This window comes from Fukomys damarensis, unplaced genomic scaffold (genome assembly GCF_012274545.1).
Source record: "Fukomys damarensis isolate Sample0158 unplaced genomic scaffold, DMR_v1.0_HiC HiC_scaffold_5, whole genome shotgun sequence".
Taxonomy (NCBI): domain Eukaryota; kingdom Metazoa; phylum Chordata; class Mammalia; order Rodentia; family Bathyergidae; genus Fukomys; species Fukomys damarensis.
The window spans coordinates 59,383,981-59,404,375 of NW_022900917.1; the positions used below are offsets into that span (position 1 = coordinate 59,383,981).

Below are 20,395 nucleotides of genomic sequence, written 5' to 3' on the forward strand. Positions count from 1 at the left end.
ATCTAGTGAAACAAATTTCCCTCTAAGTATATTTTTGATGCAAGTTTTTACAAATTTGGTATTTTCCTTAGGTGCAAAGTATTTTTTCAATTTATCTTTAGACTTCTTTAGCTCATTTATTATTTAAAAGTTGATCAACACCTAAGAATTTTAGAGTTTTCTAGTTGTCAGCTATAGATTTCTATTTTAATTTACTGTGGTCTAAGATACATTTTACATATTTGTATAACTTTGTATTTTATGGCCTAAAATCTAAACTATTTTGCTGACTACTCCATGTGAAATTGATAAAAATGTGTATTCTGCTATTGTCTACAACAAATTCATCTATAGACACCAATTAGAAATGTTTGATCGATGGTATTGTTTACTTCAATTGTGTGCACTTTCTGATTTCTGCATTTTGGATCTATTCATTTCTGATGAAGGGGTGAAGAGCCAACAAATACGTTACTGAATTTTTCTGTTTCTCCTCACATGTTTGTCAGTTTTTCTCACATATTTTGAGATAACATATTTAGATGAGTACATGTTAGGCATTATTATGTCTTCTGGTTAACTGAACATTTTGTTATTGTATAATGGCCTCTTTTTATCTCTGATTATTTTCCTGACTTTGAAATTTGTTTTATCTGATATCATAGAACTTCTTCAGCTTCTTCTTCTTTTTTCTTTCTTGGATTAGTGTTGGTATGGTGCATTTTACTCCATCCGCTTACAAGTAGTATATCTTGTCATTATATTTAAGGTGGATTTTGTTGCTTCTTTAAGTCTATCCACTATGATAGTTTGTCTTTTGATTCATTTTTCTAGAAGATTGACAATTGAAGTGCTTACTAATATAATCACCCTAATACATAGATACCATCATTTTTACTCTTTACTATTTGTTTCTGATGTTTATTTTTCTATTTTCTTTTCTCATTGTTTTTATTTATTTTGTCTCTACCCTGCCAGTTCAGTTTCAGTTAAATACTTTGCTGTGTGGTGGTAGTATTACTGCTTATCAAACCCATGGGAGCACTTTGCCAAGAATCTAGGTCCCTTGTCTCTCTAGAGACAGGCTTTCATTCAGTTTTCCAGGTGGAATTTAATCTTGTGATTCCCCTGCTTCAGCTTTCGGAAGTGCTGGGATTACAGGTGTCCACCAAGGAATGCAGTTTAACTATTTTGTATGATTTCATTTTTATTCTGTTTTAGAATAGCAAACTTTTTTAGCATTTTCAATCATTTAGAATACTGAAATACATACTTATTTATGTGATTCTTGTTTTGTATTTATAAGAAAAACAACTTTACTTTCCATAGGCTCAGATATTCAATATCAAGATCCAAGCTTCACCATAACATGTTGGAAGGCATCACATAGTGGGTAAAAATAATAAGTTGCCATTAGTTTTGCTTATAATGATATTTAATTTTAATTCAGAGGTAAAATATTAAAGACTAATACAAAAAGTGGATATATTATATTGCCAGTGTTTACCTAATTAATGTTGATAAATATGAACCAATGGCTAAAAAAAATATTTAAATCGAGAAAAATGGTTCCATCATTTTAATTCAATATTTTCTTTATTAGCAGCCTACATTCTTTATACCAAATGATAAGAGTGCTGAAATATAAATAAGATAAACTCCAAAATGTCAGAATTGAACTTAATGACTTTGTAAATAGAGAAGGAAATTAATAGATTGTATACAATGAATGTGTACAGATAGAGACAAGACACAGGTAAATTGGGTACAGGAAGGGCCAGGGATTTAGCTCAATGGTGCCGCTGTCTGCCTCATAAGTGCAAGGTCCTAAGTTTGATCCCCAGTACCAAAAGTAAATAAATAAATAAACAATAAATAAATTGTGTTCAGGAAATACTGTACACAGATTGTACATTTTCCTCTTGCTTTCCTTTTCTTTACATGATCAGTAGCAATGGAGAGAGATGCAATGCTAGAGTTTTATGACTCTTGGGCATGTTTTTTTTTTATTTTCTTTTTGTCCCTTTGTTTAAATTTTATCAAGGTTTCAAAATTTTCTCAATGCCAATATGTTTTTATCCATTTTAACTCTTTAGTTTTATGAAAAACAAACTAAATTTCAAACAAATTAACAAATCTGCCTAAATTTTCTAGCTGGTTATTTAGAAAAAATTATTTTTTCTAATAAAATATATGTCTGCAACATAGCTGTAATTTTCTTTCCTCTAAATGCCAAATTAAAGCAATTTAATTTATATTTTATTATACTTAACTGGATGATTTTTTTGTCTTCTCTATGCCAAGTTCTGAAATAAGTCCATTACATGTACTTTTTTATTTAATTCTCTAAAACATACCTTGAAATGATTGCTAACATTCTTTTTTAAAGAACAAACTAAGAAACTGATCTTTAATCCTTTGCTATTAAAGCAGGATTAAAAATCACAACAGCCTCACTTTAAATATAGGTTCTTTGGTCCAGCTTCATGTAGCATACTCAAGGCAATGCTTAACTCATTTTTTCCTCATAGTCATTGGCACATGAGTTTGGGAAACTATAGACAAGCTTTGCTGCCCCTACTAACATGAGCAAGGAAATCGCGAGGCTTTTTATGTTCAACATATTCATTGGAGTTTAAAAACTGATAGTTATAGTTTGATTAAAGTCATAGGACTACAAATTTGCTAAAATTATAATGATTGCTACAGTGAATTTACCACAGAAAACAGGATGGTCGTGTGGCTAGCATCACCATGTGACTAAAGTAGCTTGCTCTGGCTAAGACCACAAGATCCTTTCATTTTGAATCCCCACCCCCAGCCTAACTTTAAATTTTCACTTAGTACATAAATTAATTTTGACCTACTTTTTTAAAAAACTCATAATTTTAAAGTATTTCAAGGAATATGTAAACAAAATTTATGATTTTATACTGAATTCAAAATATTCTTAGCCTTTTCTCAGATAAAAATTTTAAAATAATCTAACAGCTAGCAAAAGAACAAGGAATCTAGAATTTAGGGTTGCTCATTTAGAAAATTGCTTAGAACATGAATGATGTTTCAGATTGTTTGCCAGAGTGAAATATAACTAGAAGAAGTGAGTATGGCTTAATAATCATAAATCTTATTATATTAAGCTAACAATTTGGCTGTGAAAAAGAATAAAACAGAATAAAATCATAACATATCAAAATAGAAACTTGGGAAAACTCAAAATGATACAAAACTTAAACAATCAGTATTAATGGCAATGGAAAATCATTTTTTCTGTTTACATAAATAGGCACATATGAAAAACAGAAATGCTGAAATTATTTATCTTTGATCCCTATGTGGATTGCTTTAAATTCATGTAATTGGATTCAGTTTAATGAATGATTATTCTTGGCAATGTCTTAGTAATGTTTATATTTACTCTTGAATGGTTTTGACTAGGATTATGGCTCTCAGAAGAGTATTTTGAAAGAAAGATAATGAACTTACTATTTGTTGAATAATGGAAAGTTAAAGAAAGAATATATATCTTTGTGACCGTTCTTTGAAAAATACATAATTGCAACTATTAGGCAACTGTTAGACTAAATAGTAGGTGGAAAAGCAGAATGGGGATTGCGGGCTTGAGAATCAGAAAACAGAATAAAAAGGAATGGTCTTAAAAGAGTCAAGAATTTACAAGACAATGGATCTCGCAAATAATCTACTTTGGAGTGCAACCCCAACGTCAAATCCTGTCTGCACTGTTATTCATGACCTGCAAGGTAAGAATGATTTGTATATTTTTAAAGGTTAAAAAAATGCCAAAAGAGGAATTACCATTTAATGGTAACTGGACATAATACAGATATTACATTTCTGAATTTATTGTTACGGTTTTTCAGGCAACATCACAGGATCTTGCCCATGTATGATTTAGAACTGCTTCCTCACTAAAATGGTGGGGAGTAACGGCAACAACAAATATTGCAAGGTACCTCAAAGCCTAAGTTCCTAACTCTGGCCAAGAACAGAAATAGTCACTAGCTCCTTACCTGGATGAGGTTTTCCTCCCACAAGAAGGTTACAGGAGCATTTAGCAGTTTGGAGACCTGTCCAAGGTACTACCAATAGCTCAAAGAACTACAAAAATCAGAGCTCAGTTAGGCTGACTGCCTGTGGGACCTTCCCACTGCGTACCACACAATGTCTGAATCCACCTGTCCCAACAGGAATCACATATTCACTTAGTTCTGAGAAGCTTGACAATCACTCAACCTTTATCTACTCGATGTAGCCATTTGGGAAAGACTGTTGTTTATCCACTTTGATTATAACAACAGACATTTCTGAAAATTTTCACTATCTATTTCCTTTAGAAATAAAGGAACCGAGTTTCAAAACGGAAGGAAAATATTGATATAGTTAGGGGTTGGGCTAAGATGCTAACCCAAGTTTTATTTTCAACACCTGTAGTTTGGCTCTCTCACCCTTCTCACCTGTGCTTTTGGCTGTTCCTCTCCCATAACCTAGGAAAAAGGCCTGTATTATACAGAATTGCTTCCTTGGTCTACCTCGCCAACTCTATTTATTTATTTATCTATTCATTCATCCATCATTAATTCAAGCTAGCATAGTACTTCCGACATTTTTACCTTATTCTAGACAAGTTACAGGTATAATTTTAATCAACTGAGCAATTTCAAAATTTCTTCATTGCCTTAAAACTTACTTTAACTTATCCATAAATTATTGAAGAATCAATAACTTTTTCCACATCAGATTAAATCTTTCCATGCCTAAGTTGAAACAATTTGTTCACTACATTACAAATTTTAGATACTTCCATTTATAATTATTTTTATGAAGACCAAGAAGAAATTCCAAGTCTATACCCATAGATGTCTGTGAACCTATGGTTCTCAACCAAAGCACATTTTGATTTCTTTCAAAGCTATTCAGAAATATTGGATCTGGGCTTTCTGCTCCCCTGAAATCAGAAGGGTGGATTGGGTTGAGTTTAGGAAATGCTGTTTTCAAAGCAGCAGTGTAACTCATACAGCATTATAGAGAATGATTCAACTAAGACTTATTTGTTAGCTCAATCCACAATCAGAGGAAATAGCTATCATAATTCTATTTTTATAAATTTTATGAAACTGGGTTTAGTTGTGGCAAACAAGGAAAAAGACTGGATTTTTATCTGATATACTAAAAAGTATATCAACTTGGTTTACAATATATTTGGGGAAATTCTTCCCTACTCTTGTTTTAAATGTTGATAGCGCTAAGACATATAATTCTTAGCTGAATAATTATGTGGTTACTTCAAATTGTGGAATACATTTTCAGCTTGATAGTTAAATAATACTTCTAAGCCTATGTTGTAGTCAAAGAATGAGAACATGATGTATACATTTAGCATGTTCTTTCCTTATTGGGGACTTCTCTGAGCTGACTTCTAGAGAAAAGGTGATATTTCCCTTCTCTTCTGTGTTCGGCTCAATGTGGCAAACTTGTTTTTTTTTTTTTTAAGTCTTTTCAATGTTATAGTTAGAGGCAGGCTAAAGGAGTATCAGGAGGGTAAATGAATTCACAAGGGATTGATATTATCCTAGGTAATTTTTCTTTCTATAGACTTAGAAGATACGTAAAGCCTTTTGATTCTCCAGCTGTCTGAGATTCTCACTTGGGAATATCTCCTTGGACATATAATATCATGGGTAATACACTTCCCGATGGCTGGTGCATTATTTACTTTCTCTTCACCGGGACAAAATATCTGGCACCTACAAGTTAAAGAAGTAGGGGTTTTAGCTCACACCTTCATTGGGTTTAGTCTATGGTTCAAGGTTTAGTCCAAGGCAGGATCTGCATGGTGATGGGGCAAGGCAGAGGACTATGTTCACTCCATGCAGCCAGGAAGCAAAGAGAGAGGGAAAGAATGAGGACAAGAACACAACTTGTTTTGGTCACACCTCCAGAGACCCGCTTCCTATGAGCAGGCCCCACCTCCTAACAGCCCAATCAGCTGTGAACTCATCAATGAACTAAGTCACTCCACACTCCAAATCCCCATCTCTGAACACGGGGCTTTTGGGGACATTTTAGACCTAACCCATAGCAGGTGACTTGCACACTGATCCCATATAGCTATTTTATGGGTGTATGATATTCATTGTACTTATTTCCCTATGTTTCTGTCTTATTCCACAAGAAGCATCTTGACAAAGCAGGGGTGCATTTGATCACAAAAGCAGTCTTAATTATTTTGTTGTAGTAGGAATCATCGGATATCTCAAATTACTTGCATAAAACATCTGTCTCCTGGGTGGTTTAATGTGGGGGACACACACTAAACTCTGGGAAAGATTCTACCTAGGTCACTCACATCTGTTTAAGGCAAAGGAACTGATAGTTCACTCCCACAGATCTGCCTCATGGCAGCTCCTCAGAAAATTACTTTACCCATCAGACTGCTCTTACAAACTCCACTAGAGTAAGGTTCCAGCAATCATGTAAAGAGATTTTATTTATTTCTTTTTAAAATTTTAAGTTTGACCATTCTGGGATGCTATAGATTGTATAAAGAACTTGTACTTTAGTCAAACACTCTAATTTAATTTATCTCTACACAAGAAACAATTTCTGAGGCCTTTGGCTCCCTGTAAGTGGACACAATCTATCAAGATCAGTTGCTTATAAAATATCAAATACTTAGCTTCTGTCAAGATTGCTACTATAACGTGGAATGATAATGCACAATGTGTGTCTCACCAAGGTTTTCCTGTTTATTTTCTACATTACAGTTTGATGCCTCTACACATGATGTTTTTATTATTTTAAAATAGGGAGAAAGAAAATAACATAGGGAAGGAAAAAAGACAGGAATATGTTTGATAAATCTAGTTATCTTAACAGTGCCATGAATACTAAATTACTGTGTGTGTCAATAACTGACATGTATAGACAAAACCAAAGTCTTTGCATTGCCTTAATTAACAAATAATTATTAGTGAAATAATTAAAATAAATTTAGTATGCACATTCACATCTCAAAAAGTATGTATTTTCAAAGAAAAATGATAATATCTGAAAACAAAATTATCTGTTATCTTTAGAGATATTTATTTCAAACTTTTCTATGTACTAAAAAAGTAGCAGGACAATTAATAGTGGCTTTAAAGACAGAGACAGAAAAATGTATAATATATTAGAACTACACAAGAGAGATTTGACTTAAGCTTTAATTTTTATCAAATTCCATTAAGTTTAAATGGAGAAATTACCAATGGCACCATTTAAAAATGAGACTTCAGCTAGACATGGTAGTGCACGCTTGTTATCCCAGAACTCAGAAGGCCAAGGCTAGAAGATCACTGTGAATTTGAGGCCAGCCTGGGTTACAGGATGAGTTCAAGGCCAGCCTGAATTACATAATGAGACCTTGTCTCAATAAAACAAAAATTGAATAAATATACAAATGAAAATGAGATTTCAAAATAAACATGTACTTTATATGATTTTATTTATATAAGACTTTAAAAATTTATACTTGAATGTTTATAATTAAGATATGAAGGGGAGGTGGGAAGGGTAGGGGAAAGGAAATAAAGAAAAAGAAAAATATGGATAAACAAAAAAAAAATGGAAACAAAGCCTTTGTAAATAAGAAAGAGTGAAGGGGATGAAGGGAGGGGAGAGGAATGGGGAAAAATAAAAACCAAGATACATCATGTAAAGGTACAAGATCCCGATGATGAGCGTAACTGTACTGTTTACATAAATGTACCAGTAAATTTAATGAAAAAAGATATGAAGCAATAAAAGACCCAACTAATAATACTGGTTATACACATTTTAAATTCCTTAGTCCTGATGTATTATTTTTGGTTCTTTTATAATATAAAGTATGATTTCACAAAAATCAATGAAAATTTAAATTATTATCCTTAATTCTATACATAATAAAATTATAGTCTGATTTTTTATTATGTAGAACCCAATTATTAACTGAAATTAGATGCTTCTTCCATTAAAGAAAGAAATGTCACAACAAGAAACCTTATTTTGTCACAAGGAGCCAGGTGCCAACAGAAGAAATGTTGTCATTTGTATGAGAAGTAGCTGAGATTTTAGGAATTATAGCTTTTAGAATATTATATGGTTATATGAATAATAATAATAATAATAATTACAAGAAGTCAATTAAAGAATTTTTGTTTGTTTTTTGTTTTGTTTTTTGGTACTGTAGTTCAAACTCAGGTCCTTGTGCTTGTGAGGCAGGTGGTGGCACCACTCAGTTAAGCTCCCAGCCCCAAAGAATTTTCTTTGTTTAAAAAAATTGCAAAAAATATCTTTTTACATTCAAATACTTTTTGTATAGAAAGTTTTATATACCTTTTAGTGGCCTGGCAAACATGAATCTCTTGCAGGTGTCCTTGATCATTAATCCCAAATCCTGCAGTCTTAATACACCAGGGCACAGTCTGGCCCCATAGAGACATCCATTAATTAAGGCACCCCATAAGCAGGTGACCAATGTGATGGTAGAAGGGTCAGCATCTTCTGAGGATATATATCAGAACGTTCTGGACTTTTCTAAGAATGAAGAGGGTTTTCCTGAGGAAGTATGATTTAAACTAAGACTTGGTAATAGAAAAAAAATGGGAGAATTATTGTAGGACGTTTGAGGGTGTATGGAGGCTAAGGAAAACATGGAACCTTGAAGTATTCTACGAATTGGATTTGCAGACTGATAGTAAGAAAGACAATGCAAGAGAATTTGAAAAGGTAATTTGGTCAAGCTAAGGATAATCTTATATGGGTATTCATACATTAACAAGAGAGAAAGAGGCTTTGCTGAAAGTTTTAATCCTCATCGCTGCATTGTTACAAGTTTCTTGGACATTCTCTGAACAGTGTATAACTGAACTTTGCAATGACTTAGCTGTCACCAGGGGAGGATAATGGCGGAGAGAAATGAAGAGATTCACTTGAGAAGGAAGAGAGGAAACAGGTCCCAGAGAGAGCTAGTCATAAAATTGTACTTAATTGCATATTGAAGGCATAGAAAATTAAAGGTTGATGGAATGATATCCTGTGCTTAGAAGAAAAACTACAAGAAAAGGCTGAAAACATGGGATAAACACGTGAGGTGCACAAGGCTGGGACCAAAGAGCAGCCATGAAATGATAGCCACCTGAGTTGGAAGCAAAAGCCTCCCCTGTAGAGATAGTGTCTGTTAAATTTACTCTCTACTTGGCCAAACTTAAGATCTAGATGACAACTGTTATCAAGTATTAAATGTAGAAACATGTTCCATGGTAGACAGGCAGGAATCAAAAAGCAATATGTTGCCTTTCAACTGAGGCAAAGATCTGATGTCACAGTTGCTTAATTTCTTGAGACTACTATGCCTGACAAAAGAAAAAATATACATTAGGAAAGATTTCTAATTTTATAACACAGAAAGAAGCACAAATTGAAGAGGAAAATATTATCTTAGTAATTAAAACCTCAGTATCTTTTAACTGCAAGTTTTCTGTTTTTTACACTGAATAAATTCAAAATTGTATCCTTTATCTCTCCAGCTTTACAGCCCTACTGATCTGTTTTTACCAGAGCACCTCACTTTGAAGGTCAAACTTATCACTAATCTTATATTAAGTGTCTAAAGCAATTAATGATATCTTTTAAAATCTTTTTTTTTCTCTTATTGAGTTTATTGGTACATTCTAGGTATACAGTACAGTTACATTCATCATTGGGATCTTGTACCTTTACATGACAGGTCTTGGTTCTCATTTTTTCCCCTTGTCCCTGTCCTCCCTTCACCACCTCCTCCCCTCCCTATTTTCAAACACTTTATTTCCATTTTTTCATTTTCTCATATTTTTTCTTTTCGCTTATTACATTTCCCCTACCCTTCCCACTTTCCCTACACCTTTTAAAATGTATTACATATTTTACTGTGAAATTTTTCATAATGTCATACGATTAGAGGTAACATTTCAGTTATCTTTCCTGCACCCACAATTCCTTTCCTAAAGCAATCAAACCTTGGCCAATTGCTCCATCTTTTCCTTCTCTCTTTCTCTCTCTTTCTCTCTCTCTCTCTCTCTCTCTTTTTGTTACCTAAATTTTAAAGTAATTCAGTACTACCATTTTATTTAAGTTACAAATCTTGCTTTAAGTATGTCTAGCATATAAGGTCAGTATTAAACAATAAAAGTGTCATGAAAACACATGATAAAATTAGTAACAATGGATTAGTAAACAAACCATCTATTATTTTTGTAAATTTTTTAAAATATCATATTTATTCTGTGCTATTGCTTAAATCAAGATCTACTCTGCAAATTATTTTTTCTTTACCTTGTCTCTTAAATATCTTCTATTAATAATCTTTCCTTTTTCTCATCCCATTTATTATCTGAAGAAATAAAATTGCTTTTCCTATACAATATCTCACAATGTAAATTTTCCTGACATGATTAACAATCCCTATATTAGTTTAATAATGTCATTCTTCCCAGATAAATTTTTAATTTTTTATGTGTTACAACTATTCCAATTGATCACTAACAAATGATAACCTAGTGTAATTTGAACCTATACAAATTATAAATGCTTGATAAGAAACATAAGTATGCCCTGAAAAAGTATGCTAACAATGTCTCATAGCAAAAAAGTGATATTTGAAACATGCAGTTCTACCAAAAGCAAAGATACAGAGTTAAATGTGGCAGGCTTTACAATTTGGAGCAAAAGGCCATAGCTTATGATCCCCCTGAGGTGACCTCAAATCACATCTAAGGGGAGACCTAAATAAATGCAGAGACATATATGATCACTGGAAGCAAATCCTACCCCCCTTTTTTAAAACTAACTTTAGCAGTTTATTTCTGATACCACAAACAAGATTTCTCCATGTCGCAAAGGGCCACTCATGGTCCTGTCCCACAGTGCACCCTGGGGACTTGCATGGGCACCATAGTACCTCTCTGGATCAGCTAGCTGGCCAGGCAGAAGATGAACACTTAAGTAACACATGTACAAGTGCAGGAGACATTCTTGCCTGGTGGATTTTGACTTTTTGATTGTATTTTATTGATTTATTGCAGTATTTGAAATTGGACAATAGGTGTTTTTACTGAGATACCTCCCAAACATTTTTTTTCTTTTTTTAATTTCCAAACGGTGTCTTCCTAATACTAAATTTCCCTTTCAATCCTCCTGCTTCAGCTGCTCAAACTTCTGGGGTTACAGGTGTGCATCACCGTGCCTAGATTGATCTCTTACTGATGGGTAGGCAGAGTCCACACACATATGGTAACCACTCATTTCTCCCAGTTTTCTCTCAGGATCATTGGATTTGGTACTTGCCAGTCAGGAGTTAGGTTTTCAACTGACTTCTGTGACCTTTGGAAATAAAATTATCACCTCTGCTTTCCGAATATCTAGCAGAAAGAGACATTATAATTGTTGGCCACAACCATAATGTTGCTGCATATATTCAGGCAACATATTTTTAGTCATTATACCCAATTTTTAAATGAAAAATGAAAGAAAAAACCTTAGCGTGCACACACACACGCACACACACACACACACACACACATTTACAAAAGTATATAATTATCTGAAATGAATATGCAACAACTTCAGTCTAACTCTTCCAGACTTGTAGCCAAATTTTTTATTAGATACTTTTAAAGTTAGTGTCTGTTCTCATTCACCAATGCACTATAAAGAACTTTAAAGACTGGGAATACAGTTCTGTGCTACAGCAATTGTCTATCAAATGCAAATCCTTGGTTTAATCCCTAGGACCACAAAGGAAATAAAGCAACAAACAAATAATTGTATTAACGTGTAGGACTTAACCAAGAATCACACGGCAGAATGGAAATGAGGAAAATCAGCAGAGACCAGTTAGCCAGTAAATGAGAAAATTTCCACTTATCTTCTTAGGAAAACTAAAATCCTGGTCTGGAAATAATGCAGAGTAATCGGAACACTTTATGTTAGGCCTCGATTCTTTATCGTAACTTTACAAAAACTTACAGACCTTCTTTAGGTGTCATTTCATCACTATTATTTTTGTGTCTTTAGAATTCTGCTTTTTTTTTTTTTTTTTTTTTTTTTTTTTTTTTTTTTTTTTGGTACTGGGGATTGAATTTGGTGGAATTCTTTCTTTGCGGTCTTTTATTCCCGACTTGAACAAGGAATGTCTGTGTCTCTATGTCTTCATCTCCATCTCCATCCACATGTACTTCTACATCTATTTATGTATAGCCTTTGAAGCAGATTCATAGATGGAGAAATTATCCAAATCCATGTGAGCTGGATGTGGCTACTGTAATAGGATGCATTTAGCATGGCAAAGGGGCTAGAAGACTTCCTAAACCCTGTGCACAGGAGTGTAGGAGAGAGGTGCGACAGTTACGTACAGAAGACTACTGGACATTGCCATTGGTAATTTCCACTGGTATCGTACAGTTATGCGGACACAATGTCAGTGGGATTTTTGGATGCAAAAAGATGAAAATTATTACCAGAATAAGAGACTTGGACGAATCCAGTCTATAATATACATCTCATATTAGTTCACTAGGGACATTTCATTTACTTCTGGTGCTCTGTTTTAAGAAGTACATTGAAAATATATACATAAGAAGGTAGGGTTGAAATAGGTGCCTAGATTGAACATCCTGTTTCCAACATGAAAAGGTGGCCAGGAAGAAACTAGTGGTACCTGTTAAAAGTTGATGGACAATCACATGGACAAGTAATGAGATAATCTTTATATTGACCCTCAAGAAAGAATAAAGCAAATATACATACTTCAGGAAGGTAGACTACAGTTGGAGTATAGAAGGGGTTTCTGAATTATTAAATATAAACACAAGGGAACTCAGATTAGTTATAATGATATATACAAAGAATGCCAGGAGAAGAACAAGAAATTTAATTAGCATTAACAGAAATAATCTGAGGCAATGTCATTATAACTATTCTCCTTTTATTAATTTCACTCATGAATGAAGCAAACAAGAAGTTCTCTTTTGAGCTCCTGTCCCCAGGCCAGCATCACCAGCCATCTCATTGAGTTAGTTAGAAATGCAGAATCTGAGGCCTCACCCTAGATATGCTAAATCAGAATTTCCACCAGCAAAATTTCCAGATGCTTCATATGAGATGATGAGTAAGAAAAGCTGGTTTATTATACACTCGTTGAAAAGCTCAAAAATCCTCTACATTGAAGTAAGACTTTTGAAAATATAATTTAATAAAGTTGTTAAACAATTTCATTGTGGAAAAGCACATGATGTTGATGACTGTCTAAGCTTAGAAAATAAAGTGCAAGCTATACAGCCCAGTTGTCACATGAACCCAATTAGAAAAAGCATATGGACTACCTAAGGCTGAAAACCTAGAGTTATTAAAGTTATGTATCCATAAAGTAAATGAAGAAGCTATAAGTATCTAGTAAACAGATGAACTTGTGTCCCTGAAATTTGCATAGACATCCATGTCCCAAGATTGCAGGTTATATAATCTTAACATTTTTATTCTTACATAAATCCTTGTGTATTTCATAAGAGTATAGTTCCAGAATAATCTGCCAGCTAGTGAATAGTACCTATTGTTAGAACACAATTTTATGCAAAATAAAATATGATATCATGCTTCTGAGGGAATGAAACCATAATTGTTCTAAACTTGCAGCTAGTTTTTGCTTTGACTGAAGAAAAGGAGCTCATTATCAGCCTGCTTTTACATAAGAATTAAACATAAAAGTTTACAAACACTGAATCACCAGCTGTACCATCCCTACATTATACCAATAGGAAAGTATCACCCTCCAATAGCGGTTGAGGCACAGTGTAGAATCTGGGAATGTCATTAACAAATGCGAGAGTCCCCTGGTCCTTTGGGAGGTTTCAGGTGAGAGAGAAGATGGGCAAGGAATCACACCTTGAGTATAGAGTATGTATGTAGCACATGTGATGACTGAGAACACTTTCTGAGAATGACGTGTCCTGGACAATGCATCATTTTATTGGTTACTTTTCCATCATTAGGATAAAATACTCAACACCCATAACTTCAAGGAAGAGATGTTTATTGTGGCTCATGATTTGGGGGGTTAAGTTCATGGGGGGGGCATGCTGCTGCAAGGCAGAAATGGTACAGTGAAAAGGCACCTTAGAGAAGAAAATTGCTCAAATCATGGCAGCCAGGAAGGAAAGAAAGATGATAGGAGGAAGGGAGGATGGGGAAGGGAGCAAAGCCATGGACGAGAATATAGCGATCCAGTTAGTGCTCCCAGGGACCTTCTGAACAGGTCTCGCCCCCTCTTAACACCACTCTGAGCTAGGAACTCATTAGTGGATTAACCCATTAATGGGTAAGGCACCCTTGTGATGCAATCACCTTCCTAAACCCTACCTTGGAACATGTGAGACCTTTGGGATGCATTTCAGAACCAAACCATAACAATCATGAAGAAAGCAAATTTGTGAGGAAGTTTAAGAACTGAGTAGGCATGAATTCAGTGAAAGGGGAGAAAAGAGGTTTTTCAATCAGGAGAAAAAAAATTAAGTATTGGAGATAACACTTAGAATGGTACAAGGTAAGAAATGAAAAGGTTGTGAAGAAGCTGCAGAGATATAAAAATGTCCTTTTCCCTACCCAAAACATGGTTTTAACTTATCTTGTAGTTAGTTGGTAAGAGAAATCATGTATTTGTAACCCATTTTGTGATATACAGCACATTTAATGCTTATTATCACACATTGGAATGTAACGAGTTAGCGGGGGAGTATTGTGGTGCACTCCCATATTAGTGCCACTCTGGAAGCCTAAACCAAGAGGATCCTAAATTTAAGTCAAATATAGGAAATTTAGTATTATTTTTCTTTTTATTGAGTTTATTGGTACAATCTAGGTCTACAGTACTCTTACTTTCATTACTGGCGTCCTGTACCTTCACATGACAGGTTTTGGTTCTCGTTTTTTCCCCTTGTCCCTGCCCTCCCTTCACCCCCTCCTTCCCTCCCCATTAACAAAGTCTTTATTTCCATTTTTTCATTTTCTCATATTTTTTCTTTTCCCTTATTTCCTTTCCCCTACCCTTCCCACTTTTCCTACACTTTTAGCCCTTTTCTTCCTATTTCACACTCTTAATTATCCCATTAGGATCTTATGTACTATTATAGTTTTTCACACCAGAGAAACTATTCAGTATTTGCACATGTGTGACTTATTTATTTCACTTAAGAGTATATCCTCAATATCTGTCCCGTTTCCTATGAATGACTCTAATTTCTCATTCTTTATGGCTGAGTAGTATTCCATTTTATAGAAAAACCACATCTTCTTTATCCAGTTTCCAACAGATGGGCAGGTGGGCTGTTTCCAAGTTTTAGGTATTACAAACTGTGCAGCTATAAACATGGGTGTGCATATATCACTGTGGTATGATTCTTTTAATTCTTTTGGAAAGATACCCAACAGAGGGATGACTGGATCAAATGGAACCTCTAATCCCAGCTCTTTGAGGTATCTCCATATTGATTTCCATAGAGGTTGCACCAGTCTGCACTCCCACCAACAATGGAGAAGGGTTCCTTTCTCCCCAGAACCCCGACAAATTTGTTATTATTGATTTCTTGATAGCAGCCTTTCATTGTGGGTTGCGGTGGAATCTCAGTGTTGTTTTCATCTGCATCTCTCCAATGCCCAGTGATGCAGAACATTATATATTTACTTGATGCTTTTACTTCTTTGTCTGAGAAATGTCTGTTCATGTCAGATGCCCGTTGTTGAATTTATATTTGGGGGATCTGATTGTTTTGAATTCTTTATATATTCTAGATAATAGTCCTTTGTCTGAGGAGCAGCTGATAAATTTTTTTCCACATTGTAGGTTGTCTCTTAGTTCTGTTGATGGTTTCTTTTGCAGTACAGAAGCTTTTTAATAAGATGAGATCCCAGTTGTTGATTCTTTCTGCTAGTTCCCATGCTACTGAGGACTAGTTCATAAAGTCTTTTCCTATGCCAATGTCTCCAAGAGTTCTGTCTAATTTATCATCCATCAAGTTTAGTATTTCTGTTTTAATATTTAGATCTTTAATCCACTTTGATTTTAATTTAGTGCATGGTGAAAGATAAGGGTCTAGTTTTAATCTTTGGCAGGCTGAGATTCAGTTTTTCCAACACCATTTATTAAAGAGGCTATCTTTGCTCCAGTGGGGATGGAAATTTAGTAATTTAATTACACAATTTTTATATTAAAGTAAATTTTGAAAAGTCCTGGAGCCATAACTCATGCTGAAGGCCCTGGGTTCAAGATCCAGTAAAACAACAAAAGTAACAAGTTACTTACTTTTGATTAGTATAACTATACATTTCCCATCATTTTTTATCACCTTGCAGGGGGTATTTATTGTGAGGAGAAAGCTGTGCATAAACAGGTCAGTTTTTCTAGGTTATAAAATGTGGATTCTTTCCTCACATGATCTCTGAATAACCTAGATCTTTTTCACAGGAACTCCATCTGGCCCTTCCTGATGTGCTGTCAGGTTCTCATTTAGTTCAATCACAACATATTCAATCCCACTGTTCCTTAAGTAGGCTAGGTTTGGACCTACTGAGACTATCCACAGTGGACATCATCTTTAAGTATCTATGATACTGGGAGGGAGACAAAATCATTTGCTTTTCAACAGCTGAATAGGATTTACTTTAGAACTGATCTGACCACAAGATGTGCAGCATGCATTTCTACTAAGAAGACTAGATCCTTAAAAGATGTGACTTGTATCTCTCTGAAATTGTCACATCTATGCCATCTTTGGGAACAAATGGAAAGAAACCTAGGTGAACCTACACCTGTATTTAGATGTAGGAAAAGAGTGTTCACACATCACGTAGGGAAAGGGAAAAGTTTCCATTTGGATTGGACACAGTATAACAATTTGAAGAAAACAAAGAAACAAAACGAAACCATAGAGGTGAGGCATGTTAGAGGAAGACTATCCCCAGTGTTAGTGAGAAAATGGGCAGGAGAACTGAGACTCATTTATTCAAATTGTAAATCAACTCCATGGGAGGAACTGCATTCTCAGGAGGAAACCTGACAGGTAGCTCAGCATGCTTTTGAAAAGTGAGTGACTCTTCTTCTAAGGGGGCTCAGAAAGACCACTGGTACACTGGGTTCTAAGAGAAAGCCCGCCTGGGGAGAATTCCAACAGGCAAGTGACAAAATAGTGACTTCTAGTGGAAACTATGTGTGCATCCCTCAGCCTTGGGGCATTTTGGAGCGAAGGTCTCTGTGCCTATAGATGCCTTCTCCATCCTACCACAGGCATGCTGGAAGTTAAACCAAGCCAACCTGAGTCATGAAAATCTAAAACTTACAGCTCTTTCTTTCAGAAAATGATGCTGATTTCCAAAAATTTAAGACTACCCAAAATGGCATAAAGTCCCAGGCTTTGGGGCAGAGGCTTTCTTGGATTGAAGGTTGAAACTTCCAATTCCATAACCCTCCCCTGTGAGCAACCTCTGCTCTTCCTGCTGTGGGAATTTCATGCCAGAGAGTTAATTTGACTTTAAAATACTGGCATTAGCCTTGTACTTAAACTTCTTAAATATTGAGAACAGTGTGTGTAGGAGCTCAGACAACCTTGTTTGTTTTCTCAGTATGTTAAATAACAAGTCTGAGAAATGTTTCATTTTTGTTGTATCATTTCTTACCTCTTCTAATGAAATAAATGCAAAACTTTACTTTTATTACCCCTTTTGCTTGTTTTAAAGTTTTCTTCTTGTGCATTATAAACATTCTTGCAACACATGTAATAGCTCAATTGCTGAATTTATTTGGTTAGAGAAGGAAAAGCACTGATTTCTTTCAAACTCTGTATGCTTAAGGAGATGTGGTTGATAGTTCAGGTTTTTATGCTGTTTAAAAAGGAAGAAAACCTTGATCCTTGCCATCCTCTTCTCTGACTTCTACTGTCAAAGAATGAAATCAATTAATAATGTTTTTATCAAAATCAAAAGAATAGTTGCTGAAAATATAATTTCTGTTTTTACTGTTTACCTTTCTCCATCTGCAACTTTAAATAAACCATCAGAAGACAGTACAGAACATCCTCTATATTCTGAAAAATATAGGGGAAGTTATAAATGTATTCATGCCTCCTCTTAACCCCAAATTTTATCTTGATTTTTTGAACCCCAGTGTCCCAGAAGGGGACTACATTTGTAGTAACAGCCTTTAAAAAGCTGAATGAGGGCTGGGGATTTAGCTCAGTGGATCTGCTGCCTGCCTCACAAGCATAAGGTCCCAAGTTCAATCCCCGGTACCCTCCCCCAAAAAGGAATAATATATTACTATGCAAGATAGCTTTTGAAACACTGTCATCTGCAACATTAGATTTAATTTTATAAAATAAGCCCATGATTTAAACAAATAGAAGAAGGTGAAGTTCAGTTAAATATCTGAGTAGGACATACTGAGTAGTTATCTAAAGATAGTAAATCAGACTCATAATCATTTGGAATGGGTCGGATCATTGGTGACCTATATATAAGACTAATAAAGACAAATGATATCCTTTGAATAGTGGATGGTTCCTATGATTTCAATCAGATGGGCAAAATGAAAATTGCAGTAGTAAAAGATCATAAATGTACATACAATATCATCATTGCTTTATCTGAACACATCCATTAGAAGTTAAGAATTGGCTGCATGGGTAAAAGTTAATAAAGTCACCAAACTACTATATATGCCTCCTATCAAAAACTCACTTCAAATATAATATGTGCAAACAAAAACTAAAAAATATATTCTATATAAACTTTAATTAAAAGAAAGAAGGCGGAATAATAACAGATAAAACATACTTCCTTTAGAGTGAGGAAAATTGTCAATGATAGTGATGGTCTTTATACACGTAAAATAGTCAACAAGACAGAAATCTTACCTATGCATACACCAAACAAGAAAGCTCTAAAATATCTGAAACAAAAACTGATAACCCTGATATATCTATAATTATGCTTGGAGACTACAACATAACTTTGCTAATGAATTGAAAAGGCAAAAATTCTTAATTAAATATTTGTGAGTAGGACCTATTGTTACATAAAAGAATTATACCCCCTTTATTAAGTGTGATTTATCCTAATCATTCAAGACTGATTCATAACTTAAAATTAAATCCATATAATGCTCCATTTCACAACTTAAAGAAGAAGTATCTAATAATAAAATGAATTGAGGCAGAAAAAGCATTATACCAAAATTTAGCACCATTCATGGCAAAAACCATTAATGAACTTAAAAGAATTACATGCTCAACTTAATAAAGAATATCTAGAAAAATATATAGCCGATATGGTAAAGACTTAACAATATTCCCTCTAGAATTTGACAAATGTAAGGATGTTCTATCTCAGCCCTGTCATGCCATAACTCTACAAGAGTAACTAGGCAAGTCATGGAAGTAAAAGGCATAGGGATGTAGAAAGAAGATAAAATAGTCTTTGCTTGCAAATAACATGATGATTTATGTAAACTTGGAGAATTCAACAGGAAAAATCTAGAACTCATAAGTGAATTTATAAGGTCACAAGATACAAGATGAATAAACAGACACAAAAGTCAATTGTAGTTTTACATATTACACATGGAAACAGATATTTAAAATATAAAATCATAATGACTGAAAGAACGCTTAGGCATAAGTCTAATAAAATTTTCTATATAAAGTCTGTATGTTGAAATATGTAGGATAACTGGGCAAAATTAAAGATTTAAATAAATAAGCACAATGTCTACGGAGTACAACACCTAGCACAGTAAATAGGACAATTTTCCATTAATTCATATGCTAGTTAATACAGTTGTACTAAAATTTGATCAGGGTTTTTAAATAAATATATGAAAAATTGTGCTAACGATATTATTACAGGAAGAATACAGTAAAAGGAGCTCCATTTATCAAGACTGTGATAGTAGGGCCCAAATGTACAAATCAATGGAACAAAGTAAAGGATCCAGCAGTAGTTCCACATGAACATTGACCACAGTGCTTGGCTAAAGAGCAAAAAAAATTCAGTGGAGGACAGAAGTCAGTTAAATAACTGGCCATTTATGGACAAAAATGTGGAACTCGAGCCAAATATTATATCAAACCATATTTTCAAAATTCCAAAAGAGATTTAAAATAAATTTGAGTAGGGGTAAGGTAATAAGGGAAAAGGAAAAAAAATGAGAAAATTTTTAAAAAATGGAAATAAGGTACTTGTAAATATGGAAGGGAGGAGGGGGTGAAGGGAGAGCAGGGATAAGGGGAAAAAATGAGAACCAAGACTTATCATGTAAAGGTACAAAATCCCAATGATGAACGTAACTGTATTG

General features: G+C 34.3%; 1 protein-coding gene across 1 annotated transcript in view; it reads right to left on the reverse strand.

Moving 5' to 3' along the window:
• Sntg1 (syntrophin gamma 1) overlaps positions 1-20,395 on the reverse strand; it is a 783,297-nt gene that overhangs the window by 645,905 nt on the left and 116,997 nt on the right. The gene's annotated exons all lie outside the window — the stretch shown is intronic.